Below are 17,193 nucleotides of genomic sequence, written 5' to 3'. Positions count from 1 at the left end.
GAGATAACCTAACAGTGCACAGACATAATTTTAAATTTGAATTAAATAACAAATCATTGTATAAACAATGAAAAAACGATTCAAAATGTAGACGGTCTAACTTGATAATTTTGAAATGTTAACAAATATTTATAAATTTTTTTTCAGTGTTTCTTTATTTTTTTATAAAGTACTGAAGTACTGAAGTATTGATAATGTTTTTTATTTTTACTTCCTAAAATTTCCAACTATAATAATATGCTACAAGAGAATGTGTATCATGTTTTCCGTAGATGTTGATGTTTTTAGCATTTTTATTACCAACTATTTTTATATTTTCAAGCACAACACAGAAAATAAAAAACACACATCATTATAAAATCAATAATTGTATTACTACGCTCAGAATCTAAAATCAATCCTTAAATGGAGACGGTAATTATTACTAATTATATTTGAAACATTTGTATTCCATTATTGCGTGATTATTTATTCATTGATAATCATATCATTATGAAGAGTAAAAATTGTCATAATTATCGATAACGTTTTGATAATAATGTACCACTATGTATGTACGTATTGGTCTTTCCTTTGTCGTAAATTCTCCAAACATCGGAACGCTACACAATATATAATATGTCGTTTTGATAGACTCTTCTGCAATACAATAATAATATAGGTGTATTATTATACACGGTAACAGAGCCAACGCGCTCGTTTCATCGCTATAACAATGTAAACTTTAGACTTTTGTTTATTCATCGGGGTAGACACGTGAGTACGACAAGTCACACTACACATCAAAAATAATAATATTCATGCCCAAGAAGTATCATCACAAGTGTATTACTATATCATTGGCGTTGTATGCACTATTTCGCATCCGAGTGCTTTGGCGGGTCTGTCCGACGTCTAAGACTCGTTGTAAATAGATAAAATGATATTGGTTTGTGTAATATTATACTCGTTATGCTGACGAACTTTCTTTGGAAAATTTTGTAAAAAACGTTTATGAATTCGTTAAAAATAAAAACTATTGACTTATTATTTCACTCGAGGAAATAAATATTTCATTTTTTTTCTCAATCCATCTTTTAGGAAATTTTCAGAAACATGCATTGGTGGGAATATTGAATGAGTCAATTACTATGTATTTATCATTTTGTTCATTTATGATGTATTTTAAGAAAATATTCAAGTTTATTGATTAAATATAATACATAGTTAATTATTATAAGTGAAAAACTAAATAAAATATACTTATTTAAATTATATATTAATAGTATAAATATATATATATAGTTATATGTTTGTATTATGCATTTATGCATAGAACACAAAGCATTATCATTAGAATATTATAATTTATATTAATTATGATAAAGAATTGAAATTATTAAATTAAAATTGAATACTTTGTTCTAAATCAATAAACTACGATAATTAATATGATGGATGTGAAAATGTGCACCTTTCACTTCCAATGTGTACACATATGAGTAGTTAATATTTAATTATTTAAAATATATACTGGAATTTATTATGCAGGTAAAATACCAACAACAGATTCAAGTTTAACTTTTAAAATAAAAATTCTTGTTGCTGGTAGTATTTTAGAAAAATTATTGTGCGTATAACATTTAGATGTTAATATAAAGATTAGACGACGAAGTGATAATAATTTAAAATTAATTGACAACTAATAAACGTTAACATCCACGTAGAGCTTTTGCCTTATCTGCGCTAATACTTCAGATTAATAGTAATTTGGTGGTTATACAGCTATAATTACTCAGTTTTATAGCTACATATCATAGTAATACCTAATTAAATATGCCGTGTAACCTAAAACTCAATTTATGCTTTTTTGTTTTATATATAATGTCTTATCTATCAACTTTAACATCCGGTTGAAGATTATAATAGTACAATTTATAGCATAATGTTTCAATGATTCACATTTGTTTGGTTTTCTTGCTAACATTTTTTTCAGAATGGATACCAGGATTTATTCTAAGAAATTCAACCAACTTACTATACGCACTTTATTTAAATAAGCCTACCAAAATTATAGAACTACAGTGTATTCTCGATTATCCGCGGAATAGGTTGGCAGGTCATCCACGGATAAGCTTATTCCGCGGATAATCCGAAAAATTAAAATCACGAATTAAACGTTTCAACAGTTATCAAAAAGTATAAATATGTATTAAACAAGCGTATTATATTTCACGTCATTATCGAGTAATTGGCTATCACAACACAATTAAACCGATAATGATGTATAATATAAAGACATATATTATATATAATATTTTAAAACTCGAATATCAGTTAGTTTTAGTGAGGATCTAAATTATAAATTAATTAATTTTATTATTATGATATTATAGATATTATAATTTTTGTAAGTACAACGTAACTATTTCGTAACTATCTGTCATTACGGTAAACATAACTGAACAATTTATTTAATAAAGTCTTCAAATATATTAATGTATCTAGCTTTAGGCGAATGCTGGTGCCGCTGGTGGTTTATATTCTCAGAGGAGTTCGGATACATCATCTCCACCCCTTAGTGATCATAAGAAGAACAAGGAAAATACATATTAAATAGTCGTCAATAATATGTAACAATGTTTGACATAAAACCTAATAATATGTCTCAGTGAAAACCGACGCATTTTACAGAGTTCACGAAGCATATAATATATAAGGGTTAAATTTTATCTGACAATTATGTTTATAAAAATATTGATTTAGGTTCAAATGTACTTAAAAATGTGTCATACACAACGCCGCAATGATGACAAAACGGTCTTAAGGATTTTTGTCCATTGACATATAGCAATATTTATCGACAGTGGGTATTTTTTTTTCTTTTATGTCAATCGTATTTACTTCGTTGTTGTCCTTTTTGTATTAGGTTTTTGCTCACCGAAGCATTTTTAACGTCTCACGCCGCCAGGCCAATTTTGGACTTGGGCTTAAAGAAAAAAGTAGATGGTAAAGGTTTATATTATTATGTACAACATAAGAAGAAAAAACTAAACCATTATTATTGCTGTAAAAGCTAGACAAATGTACGTCATAAACATCGCTATATTTTAGATAAAGAATTATTACGAAAAACAAAATATTACATATTAACATAATTCCTCATAATTATATACATAAAAATCAATATTATATAGACAAAATTAATTATTTTTTTTTTTATAACTTCTACAAATATGGTACAAAACAAAAACCATAATATTAAATATTATGTGCATTGTATATTTTTAAGATTTGTATTTTAATTTTTTTTTCACCTAGCGATGGTTTAATACGTTCGATATCCATTATAGATTTTAAAAATATATAAAACAATATTATACGTAATAGTTTAAGATACAATTAAAATATTCATAACTAAAAAAGTTATCTATTAATCTTATATGATTATTTGATTGAACAAAAAAAAATGTTACGTAACTTATATGTAAGTTATATATGTACTTACATGATGTAGTTTAAATTTTAAAACTTAGTTTTGATATTAGTACCTAATATCTAATATGTGTCATTTTTATCTACCCATCTTTTATTCAACACTTAAACTTTACTAAATATTTATATTGACTTGAAATATAACATTTCAAGAAGACGCTACAGTATATTGTATTATGTATGCTCCATTAAACATTAAAAATTTCCATTATCTTTTTCTCGTCCATATTAAATAAAAAATGTTTAATAAAATCTGGTGACTGTGTATACCATTTTGAAACAATTGAATTCAAAATCACATTCCGTGTACTACGCAAAATTTAAAAAGAAGCACAGAATTCGGCCACGTTCAAATACAATTAATTGGTTATAAAACACATATAAAAAATAAAATATTTCCAATTCCGTTTAAGAGCACTGAGCAAGTAATATTAACTTATAATATTTAGTTCCCCTGTTTAGTGTATGGTTTTGTCACTTATAAAATACATAATTTATACTAATAGATTCTTCCATATGGTAATTAAATTACTATAATTGTATATAAAATACGCTAAAAAAATTGTGTTTGATTATCAGCAATTCAATTTCCGTTATAAATTGTATTATAATTGAGGTGAAAAAAATATTAAAATATTTGAAAATCTGTCAATAATATTTTATCATAATATGCAATTAAATATAAGCTGATGATTCTTTTTTAATTTAATAACCAAAACCAGACATTCCGACGATAATAGCAATGCTAAATCTTTATACCTGCCTATTTAATGTGTTAGTAAACAAAAAACAAAATTAATGTCACTTTAACGTCTTTAACACGTATTAAAACAAATAAACAATGTAGTTATGCAGAGCTGCAAAGAACCGTTACTAGTTTATACTCTTAGGCCTTATTAGATCGATTTTATTTATTCATCGTGAATTACGAGAAAAATGGCACGCAATGGTCAGAGTGCATTGGAAATCTGTTAAGCAGGTTTACTGAAAAACAATTATTTTCGTGTTCAACTAAGTTCCAACAAAAACTCATTCATAGAAACATTTTTCGGACAGTGAAAGCGGTCTTTAAGTATTGTTGCGACACTTTTCCGACTTGCTTTAAATCGCACACTTACACGCAGCGAATTATTTTATAACAATGTCACTAGACGTTTTAAACGTCAATCCTTCATCGTAATTTTCAACAAATTAATGTGACCAAAACCAAGGATCAAAATTAATTTTTTCTGCTTATTCCTTGTAATTTATTTTTTTGAATATAGGAATGTTTAAAATGTATATTTATCTGATGTGATAGGTATGTATAAAAAAACAACGTAAACGGATATGCGAATTCATTTGGGTATAAATGGACTGAGTGTCTTAGCTTGAGCAGGATATTAAAAAACACTTCAGACGTATATTATTATTCATTAAGTGTAGGACTATATCACATTACACGAAACCTGAGATTAAAAGTTATCAAAAAACTATAGCCACTCAGTATCAATTATAATATAGTAATAGTTTTTTTTTTTAGCTTGACGGAACAAATTCATTAAAACTTTTGAATTTTAATCATTTCAGATCTGAGTAAAGTTTTTTTTAGAACCAACATTTTAAAGGGTAAAAAGAGAGAATTAAAGTTTTTCGTTTCCCAACTAATTTGGTTAGACGTCAAACATTTATTCAAGACTCGTGTTATTCACAAATAATCTTTTTACAATTTTAAGGTTTAGAGAAAAGTAACCAATGTTAATATGATTTTAGATTTTACAAAAACATTTAATAAAAGATTATATATGATATGATATAGGTATCGTATTGTAATTGAAAAAAATAACTATAACTCTGATTTATTACTAGTGGTTTTAAATAAAAATGATTTAAAATTTATTTACATATCATATTTTTAATACAACTTTAAATATAAATTATTAATTTTATACTATTCCTACTTCATTTTTAATTTTAGTAGGAGTTTATAGTACTTTTATAATACAGTTAAATAACCCCATCTATTTAGCAACCCTGAATAACCTAACAATTATAACTACAGTTAAAAGCTTCTCGTTGTTTATAAAAGTTTTCCTTTAAAAGCTTTTTTAAAATTTTTTTTTTATAAACCACTATGAAACATTTCAATTTAATGGACTAGTGTTTCTACAAACAATACATAAATGATACACTATTTCTTTTAAAATCCACACCAATCATGATTATTTTAAATTATAATAATAATTCAAGACAAATAAATACTTTTCAATTCAAAAAGTATTAAAGTAAACAAAAATGTAATGAATTGCACTGAAAAATATCTGGAGTAAATAATCATTTTATTAATTTATACTATGTTAACTAAAAAAAAGGGTTCAATTATATTATGGACTTACTTTTTTTATAAAGAATATTTCGGGCAAGTGAAATGAACACAAAATTTCAAATGCCTACATAAATATTGATCATATTTATAAAAAAAAACAATATTTATTTAAAGAAAAATGTATTTTGTTTAATTTTAAAAGGTCAAATGTTTATTAAAAAAAAGTGTATAAAATGAATGATTATCCGAAGACCCGTAAAAATTTAGACAAATAATTATTCGATTTATGTTTACACTTATTGGAATATCATTATCTAGGAGAAATATTCGTATAGATTTTATAATAAAGAAAATAATTTCTCGCATTAAATTAATGATCTTGTAACAAAATTAAACAAAAAATACACTACATATTATATAATAATCTATATTTATATTGCACGTTGTTAAACTCATTGCAAAAAAAAAGATAGATTATGTGAGTATAGAACGACGCAATGCTGTTTAAATTAATATCAAATACTGAAAATTTATTTAGATAGATTCAGTATAATAAACTATATAATAACAATACTCATATCATATTATTCTATCGAACAGAGGTCATTATTGTTTTTAACGAGTATCTATGACGGAGATTTTTTCTAATACATAAATTGTGATGACATCGTATTGTTGTTAAAAACAGTTTTAAAAGACGCTACTCATCGATTCTTTTCTCAATACAATACCAAACGAATACAATACGTCCTACGTGTAATTCGTATTTTTTTCAACTTCAGAGCAAATTGGATTAAAAAAAAAATAGGTACTGATGAGAATTTTGTTAAGTATAATAATTATACTTGTAAAAACTCATTTAAAAAAGTAAATAGTATTTAAAAATTATACGAGTAGGTATATAAATGGATGAAAAAAGATAAAAAAAAAAAAAAAACAAAACAAACAAAAAAGAAATTGTTTAACTCTAGGACTCCAATATTTATACCGTACCCATTGTTTATTACTATTAAAAAGCCGATTGGCGTTTATATCAATATAAATAAATAAAAAATAAAATTATTCAGATAGAAATTTTTACTTTTCACGTAAATCTAAATCCCAAGATTACAAGATTATAACATTCAGTGTGTATGTTCAGTATGCAAAGAGAATAATATGATAATCGTTATGATGATTGATTATAATATTATTAATATATTTGTTTATCATTGTGTACAGTATTGTAAAGACGTGCGTACGGCGTCGATATAATAGTAGTGTAGTGGTGTTATTTTGGTGTGAATACTTACTAAGACGTTTGTTCGTGAATCGCGGGGAGATGCCGGCGCAATAAAGTTTGGTATGGTGTGGGGTGTGGGTTTCTGGTAAGGGAATTGGTTGACGTGGTAAGGTAAGGTAGGTGGGGATGAAATAAGATAAAATGCTATAATATTATGACCCTTTGCAGCGGATACGATGGCGGAAGATGCGCCAGGCAACGGTCCCTCCGGCACTCACCTTTGATTGGAACTTTGCTAATTAACGGATTACGCCTCGGAGACGCGAAGGCCAAAGGCCGCGTTCGACCTTAATAACAACAATAATAATAATAATAATAATATCAACGGATAAATGGAAATGCCCATACCCCCCACGATCTAATACGCGCGTTTCCGTTGTGTTGTTATTGGTACAATATACTATGTATAAGAATTTCCGTTTCCAAATGGTTGATTAAAAATTGCCATTATTTGTTTGATTTTTATGTACAGTATGTTATCTGCATTATTTTTTATTCTTTTTTTGCATCGATCTTACAAGACTTCAGAAAATATTTTAAATTAATAGAATATATTTTAATAATTTGCTGAGAAAATAAAAATATTTTTCTCATAATTCGAAGAAACTGTCAGTTTATCAATAAAAGTGTATTCTAATAAAATCAAAATATTGTTTTATATTGTTGTCGCTACAACCGTTATTGGCGCGTGCAATTATGGAAATTCGCCACTATTTACTTGAAATCTTTAGTATATTTATAGTTTTAATAATAATAGCTGGAAAATGTTAGTACAATATTTTCAGTCACACTTTCGAAATTTTTGTCTTTTTATGATTAGTAATTACATTTTTAAATTAATATTTAAACATATTATATAAAATATAGTATATTATATACACATTATACATAAATATCTACGAGACTATTCGAGTATATTGTTTATAATTGATATTTAGTTAAGGAAATATAAACTCAAAATAATTTTAATTTATATGAATGTCGACCGAAATAAATAATGTTTCTATAGTAGAAAATATATACATAATATTATGTTGATTGTGTGTTTACTGACATATTATCATATTTCTGATTTTACGTAAATACATTTTAAAAATGTATAAGACTTCTTCTAAACTCCCAATAATTATTGTAAATACATTTTATGATTTACTATTAACTAACTATTTTTATTTAATTATTATAAATTTATTTGTATAATATATTTAAAGTAAGTTTTTATTTATTTTTATAATATAATCATTAATTATAACGTTTGTTATTATTACAGAAAATTGTATTATATAAACAAATGTATATTTTTACTTAATGGATATTTAATTAAAAATAACAGGATTTGGTCTAAGTTATTATTGTATACAAATATGTTTATCAGTTTTTAAACAAGAAATCGGTTTAATTTTGTCTTTTAATATATTTCATTGAATTCAAAATTTTCTGCACCTACCTTTAAAACTGAATAGAAAACGTAAAACTTAAGTTCAAATAAAGACCTAAAAATTCATTTTGACACTTTATTCATTGAAATTAATTCACATAGTACAAAAGGTTTTAGCAGTTTTGAATCTATTTATTATTATAATGTTAATTATTTATATTTTGTATATTATTAATATTAATTAAAGTACTATAAGACAATTTAAAAAATTAATTTTGTACTAACTTAAATAATTTTTAAAACATACATATACTCTAGTGACAATATAAAATATAATAATGATATAATTCTATAACAGAACTTTATTCATTAATCGAAAACAAAAATAAAGACTTGCACTTCAAAAGAAAAACAATGCTTATTTATTAATTGAAAAATATTAGTATGCTTACTATGACTATTAATAAGAGTGATTTAATACACCATATTATAGTTTTAGGTTCTTATTTAATAAACATCAGTAAAATATTGTCTTATAATTTAAGCATTAAGTATATTAGTTACATTCGAACATTCTACATTCTGCAGTTGTTCAGTTTTGTTTAATATTATAACCTAAAAAAAAGCACTCATATTTAACAACAAAAATAAAAACTTTTTTTCTATTTGAGTTGATACGATGAATATTCGAACGGGAAAAACTGTACATGTCTTATTCGTTCGATAAATTATTATTTTCATTGTATACGTCTCGCATCGAAGAATAGTGTTTAATATAAGAAAAAAAACGATATTCTCCATTAATCATCGCTCAAGTCTACCGTTTTGTCACACGGAAACGACTAACATATTCAAAACTTCTAAGAAATTATGTTTTCTTCACCATGTAGTTTCAGACAATGTACTTTAGTATATTCCATTGAAAACCTAATGAGATAATTCAATATATTTAAAGTTTTTCGAGTCTCGCGTTTTTTATACAGTTAAAATTATCATTCGAGCATAATAATTTTAAACCTTTTTATTCGGTATACTTCTTTTTACACCTCGATAAATAGATAAATACTTGAATTATATATAAATTGTTTGGCTATATGATGGTAGTGGGTAGGTAGTACTATAGTATATTGCGGTAGTAATTTTAATAGTGGTTAAAAATATTATATAATTAATACAAATATCTGTGATTTTACATAAAATACCAAATCATTAATATTTTATCAAATCAAAAACTGTTCTGTCTGTTTTTATTTAAATAATTTTTATCTGGCTTTTATTTCTTACAACATTTTCACTTAAATAATAATGAGAAAAAATCCACAGACAATATAGCTCGTATTTTATGTAGAGTGTAGACCATAGAACGTTAAACTTTTGTGTACTACTATTTTATATATATTTTTTTTTATAAACTTCAAAAAGTATGGTAAAACGATGTATGGAAATGAGAAGTCGGCTTTTAAAAGTTTTGAAAGAAACTTTATACCGTATTGTCATCTATAGACCGTTCCTCGTGAACAAGACTTTTATTGTTTTTTTGATTTGAAGAGTTTATACGAAATTATACGCGGGTATGATAAAATGATCATGTTAGTATTATTATCAAAAAGTTTAAAATACATAAATATACTTAAATGAAAAAAGAAGAAGAATAAATACACTTAAATTATGTATTAATTTAAACTTCAAATTAATAGTTTATAAAATAATGATGTATATACAGTCGTTTTAATTTTTCGATGATTAAAATTGTATGACAGAACATACTTAGTTTTTTGACAGTTTACATAGTCATTAAAGCGATTGCTACAAAATTGTAAGTTTGTATAGTGTAGGTTCTGTTAAAATATAATATTTGTTTATTTTTCAAATTAATTAATGTGTCAATATCCTGTATTACGAAAACAAATTGAGAAAAGAACAAAGAATAATAAATTGAATCCTTTATTTGAAAAAAATATGTAATGCAATAATTAAAATATTAATTTTTGTTGCATTTTTAGGACATAGACATAATATGTAAGGTTTCACTATCCAACTAAAATGACCAAATAATAAAAATGTTATATATATAATAGTTTATTAGTTTATTATTATGTTTGATTCAACTCGGCATTGTTCGACAACAATATTTTAATATAACGTAATAATTTTATTTATATAGTATATTGTGTATCGTAAACTCGTAATTACCATTTCGCCATCGTCGTTGAATCGGTCGAGACATATTAAATTGTGTCTCATTATTATTGACGACAGGTGTATGATAGGGTAAATAGGAAACATCAAGGGAATCACCAAAATTAAATGCATGTGAGAGAATGTTTCAGTTTGATATTTTAAAAATTAAATTGCATTCCGAAATCCACCTATGAGTAATGTGTATTGCTTATTTTTTTTCTTATTTTAATAATCCACTTTTTTTTTAACTATCCTCTCCTTAGTTGTCTATATCCAATGTAGTTTATAGACACAAACTTGAAATTGTTGGGTTTTTTCAATATATACGATAAAGTGTATATTAATGTTTTTATGTAAAAAGCCTTAAAATTGAATACGATATTGTTTATGTTCATTTTTACATTTAGAAAAAAATTATGTACATAATCACAATTTTTTTTTTTTATAAAAGTTTAGAGGTTTAATATATTCCACACAGTTTTTTTTTAGATAAAAATGCATACGATTTTTAATTTTTACATCTAAGATTTGAAAATGTAATAAAAAAAGCGTAAAATCACATATTATATTTTTTTAAGCGAATGAAGCTTAGACTTTGATGACATTAGGTATTAAAAACTTGATTCCTATACAAAGATTTACCTTTTAAAGATATTAACTATTTTATGATTATTAAAATAATATTAATCTAAAAGTGTTAAAATATGTCGCTATAATATAAATAATATATACATAATAATAATGATTATTGATTACCTAAAAGTCTTAATACAATTTCCAAATTTTTATTATTATATTATAATATAATGCGATTTTTTTTACCAAAAATTAATTCAATCGACCGTACAACTTACTTATAATATTAAAATAAATTACTATTATAATGGATATATAAATATATATAGTTGTGTACTATATGACACCTATTGTTTGGTAGAACGTTACCTACTTGAACACTTTTTTTTAAGTTTGCTTTGTTTATTTATACACTTTATCGATTAAAATAAAATAAATATTTAATTTATTTTTAATTTGTAGTATTTAATTATGTACTATATTTGATACGATATTTACCATAATAATTAATAAACAGTAATAATAAACAATATGGAAGATTTTTTTTATACTTTTTAATTTATATAACACAGACTATATCCACTTTTGTTAACATATTACTTATTAAAACATCAATAATCTTGACTCATATCAACTATAGACTTGCAAGGGCCATACATTTACTGCTTAGCCCGGTCCAAGAAATGTTATAAAAAAAGCCCAGCCTGGCCCAAAAATAATTCTAAACTCTTAAAAAAATCGGTTCGGTCTGAGATTGATTTTTAGCCCTAGAACATCATAATTCATAATATTTAACTAAATAATAAAAATGTTAGTGAGCAATAATTGCTCGTGTACAAAAATGTCATTCTATTTGTTATTTGTGATTATTCCAACGTCAAACTTATCATTTTAATTTTAAATAATCATTATTTATTGTCATACAAAAAAAAAAAAATACCAAAAATTGACCAAGCGAGATGTAAAAAATCCTCAAAAAGTCAGATCCGACCTGAGTTTAAATCCAGCCCGGCCCTGCCTAACAAAAACTAATAAAAAAAAGGGCAGCCCGGCACAGTCCGAATAGTTCTACAAAAATAAAAAAAACCCGATTTAGCCCTTTTTTTCATGGCCTGGTCCTTGCAGGTCTTTAGTAAATACGTATTAATTATATTATGATATACCACAGACTTCTATATTATATAGTATATTCTAGAATAGTTAGTAGAATTATGATTATAGAAAACCCGGCCCGATTATATGTGGCCACCGGCTGTCCCATTTGGTCACTTAAAAATCTAGAGTCGGGCAAATGCATACTCCTGCCACCCCCAAATGATGCTCCTATTGTAAACATACGTTTGTGTAAGACACACATAGGTATTTATAATGATGTTAAAGTTTTTTTCTCATACAATTTCAATTCAAACAACACATTGAAAAACCATTTTAAGTACAGAATTTCTATAAAATGTCAAAAGTATATCATATAATAAAATAAAGATTTTTTTTTCAATTTACAATTTAATGATAATAAAAAGTAAATATTAACAAATTTTAAATAATACTAAATATGTTTTATTTAAATATAAAATAAAAGGGTTTTATTATAATAACAAATAAGATATTATACTACAATTATTATACTTGTTTTGATAAAAAAAAGTATTAGACACAACATTTAAATTTATAATGTAAATTATTATTAAGGTTAGCACTATTTGCAGAGTTTTTATAAATATGATATGTTAAGTTATGAATGGTGTTATTTTAATTTTAATTTTAACTACTAAAATAAATGTGTATCATTTTGTGTTATATAAAATATTTTAACTGTAATTTCTACCGTAGAATAATAAAATAAACAAATTTCATTTTGAAAATAAGTCATACATCAATAATATAGGAACATTAAATTAATTTCCCATTAATTTTTATATTTTTACTCATTTATATTTGATTTAAATATTAAAGCATGAATTGTAAAATACTGAGACTGAAAAAAAAATAGTATATATAGTATACACGGATAGTATATTTTAATAGTATACAAAATTGTGTAATCATAACTCTTGTATTATTATTTTAATATGCCCTTATTATATCCTACTTCTAGTTTAAATAATAAATTTAATATTTTAAACTAAAATTTCTTATATTTGAACATTTTTTACATATTTTTGTATAATTCGAAAGATGACATCACAGTTCTAAATCATAACTACTGTACTCGACTTTAATCTAATCTAAATGTTATTGACCTTAAAATGAGATCTATTGTTGGGAAACCTAGCCCCAAATACAATTTTTTTACAATTTTGATTGAGGAATAATGTAAATTTAAATTATTTAAAATATATAAAAATATATTTTTAACCTTAACTAATAGTTTAAAATAATCTTTTAGCACACAACTAGCTTGAATCTCATCTCTCTAACACAGCTATTGATTTTGGAGTTGATCTATCTTATTAGTATTCGTTATGCAAAATATATTATATTAAAATAGTAAATTTGAATTGATGTAATAATAAATATATATATTATTATTATTTTAAATGTATTACTATAATTTATGGTTGGTGTAGCTAAAATGCCTATCCATTACGCCGTGTTACCAGAACTGTCAGGAATGTTGCTTAATCATAATAATACATTTTGTTTTATTGTAATAATATGTCAACGCAATAATTGTATAAATTATAATATTAATACATTACTTTAAAGATTAAAAAAAATTAATTAAGTAAACAATACAAAATTATTAATGTTATTATTATACGATATCCATGGATATACAGTAAAAACATATTATGGAATAATAATATGTTCAAGCAATGAATTTAACATAAAATACATATAAAAAATAAAAATTAAATGCATATGAATGCCAAAGTTAAATCGATATTAGGTACATTTTATAATAAAAGAATAATATATTTTTATGAAAAAAAAATGAATTAAGAAAGTATTCTAATTTTTAATATAATAATATGTTGATCTAAACACCAATTAAAATAAATAAATTTAATTTTAAGCAAACACTAAACATTAGTTGAGAAATGGCGATGATTTAAAAAAATAAGTCGATTAAAATTTGGCATTTGCTATCAATATTATGAACAAACATAATGTGACGACTGATGACATATACTACTTAAATCTTATTATATAGAATACTATATACTATATAACTTAATTATTCTTCAAAAAATCTTCATTCATCAATTACCTACCAACTCAACAAAATTATTTTTCCGTTTCCCTGGAGTGTGATTTGGTGTTGGCATTATTGTACAAAGAGTACACATAACAAACTTCGTTCAAGTTTGGTTAAGCTAATGTATACAGCAATCCTATGTGAAGAAGATTGCATTTTCAAACTTAAATGTGTATTTATCCAAGATGTTTGTTTAATGAAACAATGTAAAGTCGAGCATATCATCACAGCATGAGCAAACAATGAATTGGTGTGTCGTCACCTAATATCGAATAGACGATTTGTTTAGTCAGTTTTTTTTTACCACTGGGCAATCAAATATGTAAATGTAAAGGAAAAATCGTGCCATAGTACGATCACATAAGGACGACAAAATATTAATAAATATATGAAGTAAATTCGTTGAAGAAGAAACATAGAAATAGAATTAACCGGTTGATAAAATACAGAAAAAGATTTCTTTTATATTATTATATTATATAATTTTCTGATTATAATTTATGACCATTTGAAAATGAAAAAATATATTTAAATCCCTTTGCGAAACAGGCAGACAGTCGATTTTTTTTATAACTGACTTTGCAGGACGTATTTATAAAATAAAACTTATAATGCATTTTTATTATTTATTATTATTTTTTTTTTTTTGTTCAATACGACTAGAATTACCTCTTTGTTGTAAAAATTCCAATATCCGTCATCAGATATTAAAACGTTTGGCTCTTCAAAAAAAAAAAAACAAAACAAAACAAATAAAGAAAAGTAGGGCAATATAATATAGGGTTTAAACAAAAATATATTTTGAATAAAAAATTATATAAAAAATATTTTAAGGATTGCGTGAGGCTATTTTAATTATTTTATCTAACAATTTAACATTATAATTAGTTCAATTCCATCAACATAAAGTATACACAGCATAAGTATCATATTTTTTTTCGTTCAACTATAAATGTATATTCTCTTACAAGATTATAATTAAAAAAAAGTCGATCGAATTAAATTTTTTAGAAAAAAAATATGTTCACGTTTGAATTTGACCATTTATAATATCTAACCTTAACCTTAATCAGTAGTGTTGTCAGGTGCAGATAAATAATAATTTTTTATACGAAAATCTAAAAAAAAACCAGATCAGAATTTAATTATATGGTGGTAAACGTAATTTAAATTAAGTAAAAAACGTTAAAAATATAAATCGATTTATGTATAAGTTTAAATTTTCATCAATTAATACTTATTAAGTGATCTAATTATTATTCAACTACTACAATAACTATTTAATAATTTACTGGTACCTATCTGTAAATAAACATAATTAAAAAAAACTGTATGCTTAACTTTAAATTGTATTTACATTACAAAAATTATAATATGTAAAACGAGTATTATCAATATAAGATAATATTTAAAAAGTTTATTTATTAATCGTGAATTTATTCAGGAAATGTCTAAGAAATATAATAAAACAATAAAAACTATTTTTATATATTTCTAAATAAAATAAATTTTTTTATATAAATAAATTAGATATTATGTGCCACAATAGCTTATTAATATTATAAAATAAATTAAAAAAAATGTATTTAAAATTCCTATTTATTGGACACGATAAATTAATAAATTTATTAATCTACATAATACAAAACACCGTCTTCAATCAAATAACTTACTTTATAGTTATACTCCTAAATTAGTTGCCTTCGTTTGGCATTGCGTTCATGATTTTAATTGATACTAATTAGAACTGTTGTGAAACATTATTTCGTAACAACTTTTTATTTTCTGAAAAACAAATAATATTTAATTTCTCTCGGTATTCAGCTTTTAGAAATAAATAATTTATTTTTACATTTTATTAAACTTTAAAGGTACCTATTATATACAATATAATATTATTTATTTATTATTTATTCTACTTGTCACAATTATCTATATAACACAATATTGTAAATATAATATGTTTAACAAAATAATAGTTGTAATTTATTTTTATATTAAATTTAACAGCGCAAGACATAATAAAACAATTAAAAATATTAATAATATATTCAGTAAATACTAAGTATTAAGACGGCTGTTATTTTCCCGTTTTCCTGTATTTTATATATATTTATTATAATAATATAATATATTCTATTTTGTTTAATGCATAGATATTAATGAAATATAATTATCAATATACACCTTTAACACCTATTATCTGTAATTACTAGTAAACTTAATTTTGTTCAATAGCATATTATATCCAGAAGAACAAAAATATTTATTTAATTATTTGTTTCATTTTATATAGTAAAAAACATTTTAAATTCTGAAGGGGGCGATGAATTTATTAAAAAAATTGTTTGATTTTTAACTATGAGGTTGTTTTTGATATCAAATTAAATTTAGTTAGTACTTTAGATAGGTACATAAAAATTCTCAGTGTTTTGCTGAAAATAATCGGAAAAATAAACAAACAATCATGGAAAAACGAAAATTTTTACGATGGATTTGTTTCTGACAAAATATATTTATTCATATTGTTATTATTTAAAAACTTATAACTATAGATATTTTAAATTGTTACAAAATATTTATTGTTTATATTAAAAATTGCATGAGTATATAATATGGTATAATTTTAAAAATATTTTGACTATTTATAGGCATAAGATGTCATGAGGCATGAGGGTTTCTATATATTAATATGTTGATAAAAAATTATTCGATTAGTTTCTGTAAAAGCGTAAACAAGTTTACACATAGATTATTTTTATATATTATGTAAATACAATTATTAAAACTATACGAAA

The 17,193-nt window shown here is 23.8% G+C and overlaps 1 protein-coding gene across 1 annotated transcript in view; it reads right to left on the bottom strand.

Moving 5' to 3' along the window:
- The window catches only part of LOC132917368 (tetraspanin-2A), a 159,819-nt gene that overhangs the window by 74,883 nt on the left and 67,743 nt on the right, over positions 1 to 17,193 (bottom strand). The window lies entirely within an intron of this gene.

The sequence above is a fragment of the Rhopalosiphum padi genome, chromosome 1 (assembly GCF_020882245.1).
Source record: "Rhopalosiphum padi isolate XX-2018 chromosome 1, ASM2088224v1, whole genome shotgun sequence".
Classification (NCBI taxonomy): Eukaryota; Metazoa; Arthropoda; class Insecta; order Hemiptera; family Aphididae; genus Rhopalosiphum; species Rhopalosiphum padi.
This window is presented reverse-complemented; position numbering and strand designations above follow the sequence as displayed.